The sequence below is a fragment of the Mytilus edulis genome, unplaced genomic scaffold (genome assembly GCF_963676685.1).
Source record: "Mytilus edulis unplaced genomic scaffold, xbMytEdul2.2 SCAFFOLD_1061, whole genome shotgun sequence".
Lineage (NCBI taxonomy): Eukaryota > Metazoa > Mollusca > Bivalvia > Mytilida > Mytilidae > Mytilus > Mytilus edulis.
This window is the reverse complement of record NW_027267378.1, coordinates 1-14,703: the sequence shown is the minus strand read 5'-3', so window position 1 is coordinate 14,703 and position 14,703 is coordinate 1. Positions and strand designations below refer to the sequence as shown.

Below are 14,703 nucleotides of genomic sequence, written 5' to 3'. Positions count from 1 at the left end.
GCTTGTTTCGAAGCTGTGACATTTTCACATATGTGGTTAAATTTTCGGGGTACGAAGTGAGATTACTTTTTCCGTAAATTAGCAAACCCCGAACATCCTGTTGTGATGCGGCTCCTTGTGGTAAAATATCCCCTTTTTAACACAATAAGTTCTTTGAAAATTTAATACTTTGAACACATTCAATAGCTCCATAGTTTTTACACATTTATTCTATGTTCCTCTACTTTCCTAATCACCACAAATAATTAAGTTCAGTCATTTGCTAAAAATAGAAATATGTCCAATATCACTACACAGAGATTTAATCTTTACACGTGACTTTTGAGTTCCTCATTTCAAGGCGCATTAGGGATGTTGTCCCATATTGAAATCCATACTTCTGATTTTTCCAAATATTTTTATGTGATCTTCATCGGTATAATATTCTGAATAAATCTTTGTATTTTTGTCCATTTCTGAAAAAAAATAAAGTTGTTTTAGCACTATAAGGCAATGACACTTTCGTCGCTATATTCATTTATTTTGAATACAATGAGTATGTATAAGTAATTTCTTCCAGATTACCTCCACTAGTCAAAACAAGGACAAAACTTCTGATTATAACCTTTAATTACAATACACAGACCCTGATAAAGCATTCTATAAAATTTTCTTGTGCCTTAAAGTGCATTTTGACAGAGAAATTATGCAAAACTGAAGGTTTTATAAAAAAAAACAACACCAAAATAATTATTCTTACTAGTGGAAATCTTGTATTTAATACTGTTGAAACCACTCTAAACTACTGGGAAAGTCATCCATATCATATAATTAGAGTGCAATATAGTGCAAATTTTCAAAACTTGTCCTTTCACATAATTCTATTTGAGAAAAAAAGTTTTTTACATGTTTTTCAGTGAAAACCTTTTATCAGTGAGAAATCCACATGAGGTCTTAACGGAAACATTGTGACATCACATGTATTATGGCCTCATCAAATAACGACAGATCAAAAACGCGCTAAAAATAGTTTGCAGTGTTACGTGAGAAACAGTTGCCGCAAGATTTTACTCGAAATATTGAGTCCAAACGATCTGTAACTAAGCCTTTTCATTTAATACCAAGACCATAGCAACAGTTTTCATATTAGCATATTTTTAACATACTGACTGTAATTTCTATTGCATAAATACCAGAAATAAACAATTTAGAGCTTGCCTAATAAAACAAAATGCTTACCAGTTATTCAGGACTTTTTAAAACCTTTAGTTTGCCATCTCAGGTTGAGAAATAATGATATGTCTGGAACTGAAATAAGACAAAAAAAAAATACTCAGGCTGTGTTATCATTTGATTTAAATGCATAAGTATTATTGAGAGAGAAAAATCTATTCTTGAAAGTTTAATCACAAAGAAAGACAAATGCTTCTCCCTTGTGGCTTAGCCACCTTCATTTAAACCTTTTGTATTAGAACCATGGGTAGTACATGTAGCTAACTAGCGTAATAGTTGAATAGGTGCAGAAATATTGTTTTCAAGAAGGTTTGACCCTCCCCCTTTTTCACTGAGAAATGACAATATCTTTTGTTTTGCTCATGTGCATTAAAAATAATAATTCATGATTTTCTTAAAACATGTAAATGTGTTTGTCTGTTTTTTTGTGCATATGATATCTACTGACCAGGGGTCAAATCATTGGATAAAAGCACATGCGATGATGAATCTCATATTACTCGTATGAAGTGTGTTATCTCCCTTGATTATCATGTATTCCTGTAGACCAGAGTGATAATTACATAACAAAGACTATATTGTGTCATGTTTACTTACAATTTAATAATATTTAAAAGTTATTTCTTGCCTTTTTAATGTAGTAAACAAATTCCTTTCGGATCTCTCGGAAGTAAACAAATTTATGATTGTGCCTAAAACAAGTGTTCAGCCCCGTGCCAGTTATGCATTTTAAAAGCGAAAATTTCCTCGAGTTTTTGCTGATCTTTATCAAAAACATTTATCTTAAACAATTTATGATATCTAGGTATAAATAAAAAACTACTTACCATCATTTTCGGTGGTGTACAAGGTGAAATCATCCATAAATCAGTCTGACAACTTCTGGAATTAAGCTTCTAATTTGGGTCAAAATCTTTAATTGTTTTTACATAGGCGGTAATGGTAACGTTTTTTCCTGTAGCTCAGTCCATATCGTTAACTTGGATATGTATGATAGCTTGTTTCGAAGCTGTGACATTTTCACATATGTGGTTAAATTTTCGGGGTACGAAGTGAGATTACTTTTTCCGTAAATTAGCAAACCCCGAACATCCTGTTGTGATGCGGCTCCTTGTGGTAAAATATCCCCTTTTTAACACAATAAGTTCTTTGAAAATTTAATACTTTGAACACATTCAATAGCTCCATAGTTTTTACACATTTATTCTATGTTCCTCTACTTTCCTAATCACCACAAATAATTAAGTTCAGTCATTTGCTAAAAATAGAAATATGTCCAATATCACTACACAGAGATTTAATCTTTACACGTGACTTTTGAGTTCCTCATTTCAAGGCGCATTAGGGATGTTGTCCCATATTGAAATCCATACTTCTGATTTTTCCAAATATTTTTATGTGATCTTCATCGGTATAATATTCTGAATAAATCTTTGTATTTTTGTCCATTTCTGAAAAAAAATAAAGTTGTTTTAGCACTATAAGGCAATGACACTTTCGTCGCTATATTCATTTATTTTGAATACAATGAGTATGTATAAGTAATTTCTTCCAGATTACCTCCACTAGTCAAAACAAGGACAAAACTTCTGATTATAACCTTTAATTACAATACACAGACCCTGATAAAGCATTCTATAAAATTTTCTTGTGCCTTAAAGTGCATTTTGACAGAGAAATTATGCAAAACTGAAGGTTTTATAAAAAAAAACAACACCAAAATAATTATTCTTACTAGTGGAAATATTGTATTTAATACTGTTGAAACCACTCTAAACTACTGGGAAAGTCATCCATATCATATAATTAGAGTGCAATATAGTGCAAATTTTCAAAACTTGTCCTTTCACATAATTCTATTTGAGAAAAAAAGTTTTTTACATGTTTTTCAGTGAAAACCTTTTATCAGTGAGAAATCCACATGAGGTCTTAACGGAAACATTGTGACATCACATGTATTATGGCCTCATCAAATAACGACAGATCAAAAACGCGCTAAAAATAGTTTGCAGTGTTACGTGAGAAACAGTTGCCGCAAGATTTTACTCGAAATATTGAGTCCAAACGATCTGTAACTAAGCCTTTTCATTTAATACCAAGACCATAGCAACAGTTTTCATATTAGCATATTTTTAACATACTGACTGTAATTTCTATTGCATAAATACCAGAAATAAACAATTTAGAGCTTGCCTAATAAAACAAAATGCTTACCAGTTATTCAGGACTTTTTAAAACCTTTAGTTTGCCATCTCAGGTTGAAAAATAATGATATGTCTGGAACTGAAATAAGACAAAAAAAAATACTCAGGCTGTGTTATCATTTGATTTAAATGCATAAGTATTATTGAGAGAGAAAAATCTATTCTTGAAAGTTTAATCACAAAGAAAGACAAATGCTTCTCCCTTGTGGCTTAGCCACCTTCATTTAAACCTTTTGTATTAGAACCATGGGTAGTACATGTAGCTAACTAGCGTAATAGTTGAATAGGTGCAGAAATATTGTTTTCAAGAAGGTTTGACCCTCCCCCTTTTTCACTGAGAAATGACAATATCTTTTGTTTTGCTCATGTGCATTAAAAATAATAATTCATGATTTTCTTAAAACATGTAAATGTGTTTGTCTGTTTTTTTGTGCATATGATATCTACTGACCAGGGGTCAAATCATTGGATAAAAGCACATGCGATGATGAATCTCATATTACTCGTATGAAGTGTGTTATCTCCCTTGATTATCAGGTATTCCTGTAGACCAGAGTGATAATTACATAACAAAGACTATATTGTGTCATGTTTACTTACAATTTAATAATATTTAAAAGTTATTTCTTGCCTTTTTAATGTAGTAAACAAATTCCTTTCGGATCTCTCGGAAGTAAACAAATTTATGATTGTGCCTAAAACAAGTGTTCAGCCCCGTGCCAGTTATGCATTTTAAAAGCGAAAATTTCCTCGAGTTTTAGCTGATCTTTATCAAAAACATTTATCTTAAACAATTTATGATATCTAGGTATAAATAAAAAACTACTTACCATCATTTTCGGTGGTGTACAAGGTGAAATCATCCATAAATCAGTCTGACAACTTCTGGAATTAAGCTTCTAATTTGGGTCAAAATCTTTAATTGTTTTTACATAGGCGGTAATGGTAACGTTTTTTCCTGTAGCTCAGTCCATATCGTTAACTTGGATATGTATGATAGCTTGTTTCGAAGCTGTGACATTTTCACATATGTGGTTAAATTTTCGGGGTACGAAGTGAGATTACTTTTTCCGTAAATTAGCAAACCCCGAACATCCTGTTGTGATGCGGCTCCTTGTGGTAAAATATCCCCTTTTTAACACAATAAGTTCTTTGAAAATTTAATACTTTGAACACATTCAATAGCTCCATAGTTTTTACACATTTATTCTATGTTCCTCTACTTTCCTAATCACCACAAATAATTAAGTTCAGTCATTTGCTAAAAATAGAAATATGTCCAATATCACTACACAGAGATTTAATCTTTACACGTGACTTTTGAGTTCCTCATTTCAAGGCGCATTAGGGATGTTGTCCCATATTGAAATCCATACTTCTGATTTTTCCAAATATTTTTATGTGATCTTCATCGGTATAATATTCTGAATAAATCTTTGTATTTTTGTCCATTTCTGAAAAAAAATAAAGTTGTTTTAGCACTATAAGGCAATGACACTTTCGTCGCTATATTCATTTATTTTGAATACAATGAGTATGTATAAGTAATTTCTTCCAGATTACCTCCACTAGTCAAAACAAGGACAAAACTTCTGATTATAACCTTTAATTACAATACACAGACCCTGATAAAGCATTCTATAAAATTTTCTTGTGCCTTAAAGTGCATTTTGACAGAGAAATTATGCAAAACTGAAGGTTTTATAAAAAAAAACAACACCAAAATAATTATTCTTACTAGTGGAAATCTTGTATTTAATACTGTTGAAACCACTCTAAACTACTGGGAAAGTCATCCATATCATATAATTAGAGTGCAATATAGTGCAAATTTTCAAAACTTGTCCTTTCACATAATTCTATTTGAGAAAAAAAGTTTTTTACATGTTTTTCAGTGAAAACCTTTTATCAGTGAGAAATCCACATGAGGTCTTAACGGAAACATTGTGACATCACATGTATTATGGCCTCATCAAATAACGACAGATCAAAAACGCGCTAAAAATAGTTTGCAGTGTTACGTGAGAAACAGTTGCCGCAAGATTTTACTCGAAATATTGAGTCCAAACGATCTGTAACTAAGCCTTTTCATTTAATACCAAGACCATAGCAACAGTTTTCATATTAGCATATTTTTAACATACTGACTGTAATTTCTATTGCATAAATACCAGAAATAAACAATTTAGAGCTTGCCTAATAAAACAAAATGCTTACCAGTTATTCAGGACTTTTTAAAACCTTTAGTTTGCCATCTCAGGTTGAAAAATAATGATATGTCTGGAACTGAAATAAGACAAAAAAAAATACTCAGGCTGTGTTATCATTTGATTTAAATGCATAAGTATTATTGAGAGAGAAAAATCTATTCTTGAAAGTTTAATCACAAAGAAAGACAAATGCTTCTCCCTTGTGGCTTAGCCACCTTCATTTAAACCTTTTGTATTAGAACCATGGGTAGTACATGTAGCTAACTAGCGTAATAGTTGAATAGGTGCAGAAATATTGTTTTCAAGAAGGTTTGACCCTCCCCCTTTTTCACTGAGAAATGACAATATCTTTTGTTTTGCTCATGTGCATTAAAAATAATAATTCATGATTTTCTTAAAACATGTAAATGTGTTTGTCTGTTTTTTTGTGCATATGATATCTACTGACCAGGGGTCAAATCATTGGATAAAAGCACATGCGATGATGAATCTCATATTACTCGTATGAAGTGTGTTATCTCCCTTGATTATCAGGTATTCCTGTAGACCAGAGTGATAATTACATAACAAAGACTATATTGTGTCATGTTTACTTACAATTTAATAATATTTAAAAGTTATTTCTTGCCTTTTTAATGTAGTAAACAAATTCCTTTCGGATCTCTCGGAAGTAAACAAATTTATGATTGTGCCTAAAACAAGTGTTCAGCCCCGTGCCAGTTATGCATTTTAAAAGCGAAAATTTCCTCGAGTTTTAGCTGATCTTTATCAAAAACATTTATCTTAAACAATTTATGATATCTAGGTATAAATAAAAAACTACTTACCATCATTTTCGGTGGTGTACAAGGTGAAATCATCCATAAATCAGTCTGACAACTTCTGGAATTAAGCTTCTATATTAATTGAAATCCATACTTCTGATTTTTCCAAATATTTTTATGTGATCTTCATCGGTATAATATTCTGAATAAATCTTTGTATTTTTGTCCATTTCTGAAAAAAAATAAAGTTGTTTTAGCACTATAAGGCAATGACACTTTCGTCGCTATATTCATTTATTTTGAATACAATGAGTATGTATAAGTAATTTCTTCCAGATTACCTCCACTAGTCAAAACAAGGACAAAACTTCTGATTATAACCTTTAATTACAATACACAGACCCTGATAAAGCATTCTATAAAATTTTCTTGTGCCTTAAAGTGCATTTTGACAGAGAAATTATGCAAAACTGAAGGTTTTATAAAAAAAAACAACACCAAAATAATTATTCTTACTAGTGGAAATCTTGTATTTAATACTGTTGAAACCACTCTAAACTACTGGGAAAGTCATCCATATCATATAATTAGAGTGCAATATAGTGCAAATTTTCAAAACTTGTCCTTTCACATAATTCTATTTGAGAAAAAAAGTTTTTTACATGTTTTTCAGTGAAAACCTTTTATCAGTGAGAAATCCACATGAGGTCTTAACGGAAACATTGTGACATCACATGTATTATGGCCTCATCAAATAACGACAGATCAAAAACGCGCTAAAAATGGTTTGCAGTGTTACGTGAGAAACAATTGCTGCAGCAAGATTTTACTCGAAATATTGAGTCCAAACGATCTGTAACTAAGCCTTTTCATTTAATACCAAGACCATAGCAACAGTTTTCATATTAGCATATTTTTAACATACTGACTGTAATTTCTATTGCATAAATACCAGAAATAAACAATTTAGAGCTTGCCTAATAAAACAAAATGCTTACCAGTTATTCAGGACTTTTTAAAACCTTTAGTTTGCCATCTCAGGTTGAAAAATAATGATATGTCTGGAACTGAAATAAGACCAAAAAAAATACTCAGGCTGTGTTATCATTTGATTTAAATGCATAAGTATTATTGAGAGAGAAAAATCTATTCTTGAAAGTTTAATCACAAAGAAAGACAAATGCTTCTCCCTTGTGGCTTAGCCACCTTCATTTAAACCTTTTGTATTAGAACCATGGGTAGTACATGTAGCTAACTAGCGTAATAGTTGAATAGGTGCAGAAATATTGTTTTCAAGAAGGTTTGACCCTCCCCCTTTTTCACTGAGAAATGACAATATATTTTGTTTTGCTCATGTGCATTAAAAATAATAATTCATGATTTTCTTAAAACATGTAAATGTGTTTGTCTGTTTTTTTGTGCATATGATATCTACTGACCAGGGGTCAAATCATTGGATAAAAGCACATGCGATGATGAATCTCATATTACTCGTATGAAGTGTGTTATCTCCCTTGATTATCAGGTATTCCTGTAGACCAGAGTGATAATTACATAACAAAGACTATATTGTGTCATGTTTACTTACAATTTAATAATATTTAAAAGTTATTTCTTGCCTTTTTAATGTAGTAAACAAATTCCTTTCGGATCTCTCGGAAGTAAACAAATTTATGATTGTGCCTAAAACAAGTGTTCAGCCCCGTGCCAGTTATGCATTTTAAAAGCGAAAATTTCCTCGAGTTTTTGCTGATCTTTATCAAAAACATTTATCTTAAACAATTTATGATATCTAGGTATAAATAAAAAACTACTTACCATCATTTTCGGTGGTGTACAAGGTGAAATCATCCATAAATCAGTCTGACAACTTCTGGAATTAAGCTTCTATATTGAAATCCATACTTCTGATTTTTCCAAATATTTTTATGTGATCTTCATCGGTATAATATTCTGAATAAATCTTTGTATTTTTGTCCATTTCTGAAAAAAAATAAAGTTGTTTTAGCACTATAAGGCAATGACACTTTCGTCGCTATATTCATTTATTTTGAATACAATGAGTATGTATAAGTAATTTCTTCCAGATTACCTCCACTAGTCAAAACAAGGACAAAACTTCTGATTATAACCTTTAATTACAATACACAGACCCTGATAAAGCATTCTATAAAATTTTCTTGTGCCTTAAAGTGCATTTTGACAGAGAAATTATGCAAAACTGAAGGTTTTATAAAAAAAAACAACACCAAAATAATTATTCTTACTAGTGGAAATCTTGTATTTAATACTGTTGAAACCACTCTAAACTACTGGGAAAGTCATCCATATCATATAATTAGAGTGCAATATAGTGCAAATTTTCAAAACTTGTCCTTTCACATAATTCTATTTGAGAAAAAAAGTTTTTTACATGTTTTTCAGTGAAAACCTTTTATCAGTGAGAAATCCACATGAGGTCTTAACGGAAACATTGTGACATCACATGTATTATGGCCTCATCAAATAACGACAGATCAAAAACGCGCTAAAAATAGTTTGCAGTGTTACGTGAGAAACAGTTGCCGCAAGATTTTACTCGAAATATTGAGTCCAAACGATCTGTAACTAAGCCTTTTCATTTAATACCAAGACCATAGCAACAGTTTTCATATTAGCATATTTTTAACATACTGACTGTAATTTCTATTGCATAAATACCAGAAATAAACAATTTAGAGCTTGCCTAATAAAACAAAATGCTTACCAGTTATTCAGGACTTTTTAAAACCTTTAGTTTGCCATCTCAGGTTGAAAAATAATGATATGTCTGGAACTGAAATAAGACAAAAAAAAATACTCAGGCTGTGTTATCATTTGATTTAAATGCATAAGTATTATTGAGAGAGAAAAATCTATTCTTGAAAGTTTAATCACAAAGAAAGACAAATGCTTCTCCCTTGTGGCTTAGCCACCTTCATTTAAACCTTTTGTATTAGAACCATGGGTAGTACATGTAGCTAACTAGCGTAATAGTTGAATAGGTGCAGAAATATTGTTTTCAAGAAGGTTTGACCCTCCCCCTTTTTCACTGAGAAATGACAATATCTTTTGTTTTGCTCATGTGCATTAAAAATAATAATTCATGATTTTCTTAAAACATGTAAATGTGTTTGTCTGTTTTTTTGTGCATATGATATCTACTGACCAGGGGTCAAATCATTGGATAAAAGCACATGCGATGATGAATCTCATATTACTCGTATGAAGTGTGTTATCTCCCTTGATTATCAGGTATTCCTGTAGACCAGAGTGATAATTACATAACAAAGACTATATTGTGTCATGTTTACTTACAATTTAATAATATTTAAAAGTTATTTCTTGCCTTTTTAATGTAGTAAACAAATTCCTTTCGGATCTCTCGGAAGTAAACAAATTTATGATTGTGCCTAAAACAAGTGTTCAGCCCCGTGCCAGTTATGCATTTTAAAAGCGAAAATTTCCTCGAGTTTTTGCTGATCTTTATCAAAAACATTTATCTTAAACAATTTATGATATCTAGGTATAAATAAAAAACTACTTACCATCATTTTCGGTGGTGTACAAGGTGAAATCATCCATAAATCAGTCTGACAACTTCTGGAATTAAGCTTCTATATTAATTGAAATCCATACTTCTGATTTTTCCAAATATTTTTATGTGATCTTCATCGGTATAATATTCTGAATAAATCTTTGTATTTTTGTCCATTTCTGAAAAAAAATAAAGTTGTTTTAGCACTATAAGGCAATGACACTTTCGTCGCTATATTCATTTATTTTGAATACAATGAGTATGTATAAGTAATTTCTTCCAGATTACCTCCACTAGTCAAAACAAGGACAAAACTTCTGATTATAACCTTTAATTACAATACACAGACCCTGATAAAGCATTCTATAAAATTTTCTTGTGCCTTAAAGTGCATTTTGACAGAGAAATTATGCAAAACTGAAGGTTTTATAAAAAAAAACAACACCAAAATAATTATTCTTACTAGTGGAAATCTTGTATTTAATACTGTTGAAACCACTCTAAACTACTGGGAAAGTCATCCATATCATATAATTAGAGTGCAATATAGTGCAAATTTTCAAAACTTGTCCTTTCACATAATTCTATTTGAGAAAAAAAGTTTTTTACATGTTTTTCAGTGAAAACCTTTTATCAGTGAGAAATCCACATGAGGTCTTAACGGAAACATTGTGACATCACATGTATTATGGCCTCATCAAATAACGACAGATCAAAAACGCGCTAAAAATAGTTTGCAGTGTTACGTGAGAAACAGTTGCCGCAAGATTTTACTCGAAATATTGAGTCCAAACGATCTGTAACTAAGCCTTTTCATTTAATACCAAGACCATAGCAACAGTTTTCATATTAGCATATTTTTAACATACTGACTGTAATTTCTATTGCATAAATACCAGAAATAAACAATTTAGAGCTTACCTAATAAAACAAAATGCTTACCAGTTATTCAGGACTTTTAAAACCTTTAGTTTGCCATCTCAGGTTGAAAATAATGATATGTCTGGAACTGAAATAAGACCAAAAAAAATACTCAGGCTGTGTTATCATTTGATTTAAATGCATAAGTATTATTGAGAGAGAAAAATCTATTCTTGAAAGTTTAATCACAAAGAAAGACAAATGCTTCTCCCTTGTGGCTTAGCCACCTTCATTTAAACCTTTTGTATTAGAACCATGGGTAGTACATGTAGCTAACTAGCGTAATAGTTGAATAGGTGCAGAAATATTGTTTTCAAGAAGGTTTGACCCTCCCCCTTTTTCAATGAGAAATGACAATATCTTTTGTTTTGCTCATGTGCATTAAAAATAATAATTCATGATTTTCTTAAAACATGTAAATGTGTTTGTCTGTTTTTTTGTGCATATGATATCTACTGACCAGGGGTCAAATCATTGGATAAAAGCACATGCGATGATGAATCTCATATTACTCGTATGAAGTGTGTTATCTCCCTTGATTATCAGGTATTCCTGTAGACCAGAGTGATAATTACATAACAAAGACTATATTGTGTCATGTTTACTTACAATTTAATAATATTTAAAAGTTATTTCTTGCCTTTTTAATGTAGTAAACAAATTCCTTTCGGATCTCTCGGAAGTAAACAAATTTATGATTGTGCCTAAAACAAGTGTTCAGCCCCGTGCCAGTTATGCATTTTAAAAGCGAAAATTTCCTCGAGTTTTTGCTGATCTTTATCAAAAACATTTATCTTAAACAATTTATGATATCTAGGTATAAATAAAAAACTACTTACCATCATTTTCGGTGGTGTACAAGGTGAAATCATCCATAAATCAGTCTGACAACTTCTGGAATTAAGCTTCTATATTAATTGAAATCCATACTTCTGATTTTTCCAAATATTTTTATGTGATCTTCATCGGTATAATATTCTGAATAAATCTTTGTATTTTTGTCCATTTCTGAAAAAAAATAAAGTTGTTTTAGCACTATAAGGCAATGACACTTTCGTCGCTATATTCATTTATTTTGAATACAATGAGTATGTATAAGTAATTTCTTCCAGATTACCTCCACTAGTCAAAACAAGGACAAAACTTCTGATTATAACCTTTAATTACAATACACAGACCCTGATAAAGCATTCTATAAAATTTTCTTGTGCCTTAAAGTGCATTTTGACAGAGAAATTATGCAAAACTGAAGGTTTTATAAAAAAAAAACAACACCAAAATAATTATTCTTACTAGTGGAAATCTTGTATTTAATACTGTTGAAACCACTCTAAACTACTGGGAAAGTCATCCATATCATATAATTAGAGTGCAATATAGTGCAAATTTTCAAAACTTGTCCTTTCACATAATTCTATTTGAGAAAAAAAGTTTTTTACATGTTTTTCAGTGAAAACCTTTTATCAGTGAGAAATCCACATGAGGTCTTAACGGAAACATTGTGACATCACATGTATTATGGCCTCATCAAATAACGACAGATCAAAAACGCGCTAAAAATAGTTTGCAGTGTTACGTGAGAAACAGTTGCCGCAAGATTTTACTCGAAATATTGAGTCCAAACGATCTGTAACTAAGCCTTTTCATTTAATACCAAGACCATAGCAACAGTTTTCATATTAGCATATTTTTAACATACTGACTGTAATTTCTATTGCATAAATACCAGAAATAACAATTTAGAGCTTGCCTAATAAAACAAAATGCTTACCAGTTATTCAGGACTTTTTAAAACCTTTAGTTTGCCATCTCAGGTTGAAAAATAATGATATGTCTGGAACTGAAATAAGACAAAAAAAAATACTCAGGCTGTGTTATCATTTGATTTAAATGCATAAGTATTATTGAGAGAGAAAAATCTATTCTTGAAAGTTTAATCACAAAGAAAGACAAATGCTTCTCCCTTGTGGCTTAGCCACCTTCATTTAAACCTTTTGTATTAGAACCATGGGTAGTACATGTAGCTAACTAGCGTAATAGTTGAATAGGTGCAGAAATATTGTTTTCAAGAAGGTTTGACCCTCCCCCTTTTTCACTGAGAAATGACAATATCTTTTGTTTTGCTCATGTGCATTAAAAATAATAATTCATGATTTTCTTAAAACATGTAAATGTGTTTGTCTGTTTTTTTGTGCATATGATATCTACTGACCAGGGGTCAAATCATTGGATAAAAGCACATGCGATGATGAATCTCATATTACTCGTATGAAGTGTGTTATCTCCCTTGATTATCAGGTATTCCTGTAGACCAGAGTGATAATTACATAACAAAGACTATATTGTGTCATGTTTACTTACAATTTAATAATATTTAAAAGTTATTTCTTGCCTTTTTAATGTAGTAAACAAATTCCTTTCGGATCTCTCGGAAGTAAACAAATTTATGATTGTGCCTAAAACAAGTGTTCAGCCCCGTGCCAGTTATGCATTTTAAAAGCGAAAATTTCCTCGAGTTTTTGCTGATCTTTATCAAAAACATTTATCTTAAACAATTTATGATATCTAGGTATAAATAAAAAACTACTTACCATCATTTTCGGTGGTGTACAAGGTGAAATCATCCATAAATCAGTCTGACAACTTCTGGAATTAAGCTTCTATATTGAAATCCATACTTCTGATTTTTCCAAATATTTTTATGTGATCTTCATCGGTATAATATTCTGAATAAATCTTTGTATTTTTGTCCATTTCTGAAAAAAAATAAAGTTGTTTTAGCACTATAAGGCAATGACACTTTCGTCGCTATATTCATTTATTTTGAATACAATGAGTATGTATAAGTAATTTCTTCCAGATTACCTCCACTAGTCAAAACAAGGACAAAACTTCTGATTATAACCTTTAATTACAATACACAGACCCTGATAAAGCATTCTATAAAATTTTCTTGTGCCTTAAAGTGCATTTTGACAGAGAAATTATGCAAAACTGAAGGTTTTATAAAAAAAAAACAACACCAAAATAATTATTCTTACTAGTGGAAATCTTGTATTTAATACTGTTGAAACCACTCTAAACTACTGGAAAGTCATCCATATCATATAATTAGAGTGCAATATAGTGCAAATTTTCAAAACTTGTCCTTTCACATAATTCTATTTGAGAAAAAAAAGTTTTTTACATGTTTTTCAGTGAAAACCTTTTATCAGTGAGAAATCCACATGAGGTCTTAACGGAAACATTGTGACATCACATGTATTATGGCCTCATCAAATAACGACAGATCAAAAACGCGCTAAAAATAGTTTGCAGTGTTACGTGAGAAACAGTTGCCGCAAGATTTTACTCGAAATATTGAGTCCAAACGATCTGTAACTAAGCCTTTTCATTTAATACCAAGACCATAGCAACAGTTTTCATATTAGCATATTTTTAACATACTGACTGTAATTTCTATTGCATAAATACCAGAAATAAACAATTTAGAGCTTGCCTAATAAAACAAAATGCTTACCAGTTATTCAGGACTTTTTAAAACCTTTAGTTTGCCATCTCAGGTTGAAAAATAATGATATGTCTGGAACTGAAATAAGACAAAAAAAAAATACTCAGGCTGTGTTATCATTTGATTTAAATGCATAAGTATTATTGAGAGAGAAAAATCTATTCTTGAAAGTTTAATCACAAAGAAAGACAAATGCTTCTCCCTTGTGCTTAGCCACCTTCATTTAAACCTTTTGTATTAGAACCATGGGTAGTACATGTAGCTAACTAGCGTAATAGTTGAATAGGTGCAGAAATATTGTTTTCAAGAAGGTTTGACCCTCCCC

At 30.9% G+C, this 14,703-nt stretch overlaps 1 long non-coding RNA gene across 1 annotated transcript; it reads right to left on the bottom strand.

Moving 5' to 3' along the window:
- Positions 1 to 2,355: 2,355 nt before the first annotated feature.
- On the bottom strand, positions 2,356 to 6,310 carry LOC139505229 (uncharacterized). The gene is made up of 5 exons (XR_011659615.1): positions 6,224 to 6,310; positions 5,634 to 5,702; positions 4,247 to 4,870; positions 3,427 to 3,495; positions 2,356 to 2,663 (listed from the first exon to the last, which is right to left on the bottom strand). It is a non-coding gene; the product is annotated as an uncharacterized lncRNA (long non-coding RNA).
- Between the last annotated feature and the right edge of the window lie 8,393 nt (positions 6,311 to 14,703).